The 1,223-nt window shown below is 51.9% G+C and overlaps 1 protein-coding gene across 6 annotated transcripts in view; it reads right to left on the bottom strand.

The window, feature by feature from the left end:
- IKBKE (inhibitor of kappa light polypeptide gene enhancer in B-cells, kinase epsilon) overlaps positions 1-1,223 on the bottom strand; it is a 24,868-nt gene that overhangs the window by 19,578 nt on the left and 4,067 nt on the right. The window lies entirely within an intron of this gene.

Genomic DNA, 1,223 nt, shown 5'->3' with positions numbered 1-1,223 from the left:
GGGCGTGGGGTCTCGAGGGCGTGGAGTGTCGGGGTAGCCTGTGGTTCCCTGGAAACCTGAGAGGATGGTGGCTCTGCTTCCCAGCGGAGGGCGCTCAGTTACTCCCCATCTTTTTTTTTTAATTGTGGTAAACTGTACCTAACAATGGAGAAGGAAATGGCACCCCACTCCAGTATCCTTGCCTGGAAAATCCCATGGACAGAGGAGCCTGGTTGGCTGCAGTCCATGGGGTTGCAAAGAGTCGGGCACGACTGAGCGACTAACACTAACTACCTACCTAACAAAATTTACATTTTAACCATTTTTAAGTGTACGCATCAGTGGCATTAAATACATTGACATGGCTGTGCAGCATCACCGTGTGTCTCCAGACCTCTGTCAGTGTCCCAGACAGGAATTCCACCCATTAAGCACTCACTCTCCACCCTGTCACCCTCAGCCGCTGGCAATCACATTCTACTTATTGTTGCCATGGACTGAATCTCTCTTCTGCTGCTGCTGCTAAGTCGCTTCAGTCGTGTCCGACTCTGTGCAACCCCATAGACGGCAGCCCACCAGGCTCCTCCATCCATGGGATTTTCCAGACAAGAGTACTGGAGTGGGGTGCCTCTAGGTTCCTCATATAAAAAGGATCATATAGTAGTTGTCCTTGTGTGGCTGGCTTTTTTCACTCAGCACAGTGTCTTCCAGGTTCATCCAAGTGTCGGAATTTCCTTCTTTTTTAAGACTAGTTAATCCGTCACCTGCATGTTGCACACTTTGTTTATCCATTCACCTGTCTGACCTGTGGATTGTTTTTGCCCTTTGGCTATTACTATTCATTATAGCCAAGAGGCAAGAACAATAGCCAAGAGGAGACGGTGAGGGACAGGGAGGCAGTCCATGGGGTCACTGACAGTCAGACACGACTGGGCAGCTGAACAGCAACAGCATTATGAATCACAACAGCATCATGAATCGTGCTGTCATGAACAACGGTGTTTTTAATTGTACTCTGGAACTGGAGTTGTAAACTGCCAGTCTGCAGGAAGCAGACCCTGGGTTCTGTCCGCTCACTAGCGTCTGTCCCAGGTCTGTGCGCGGGGCGCCTCTTAGGTGCCAGTGTTCTTGTGTCTGGATGCTTCTTCCAGAAACAGCACACCCCCTGGGACTCTGCCTGCCGCTGAGGGCGGGGTCTGGGGCTGGCCTGGGCAGGGGAGGGGACGCCCGGGGCGTCAGGGAGG

Source organism: Bison bison, unplaced genomic scaffold, assembly GCF_000754665.1.
Source record: "Bison bison bison isolate TAMUID 2011002044 unplaced genomic scaffold, Bison_UMD1.0 scf7180017864338, whole genome shotgun sequence".
Classification (NCBI taxonomy): Eukaryota; Metazoa; Chordata; class Mammalia; order Artiodactyla; family Bovidae; genus Bison; species Bison bison.
The sequence above is the reverse complement of the archived record's forward strand: the minus strand, read 5'-3'. Positions and strand labels throughout refer to the sequence as shown.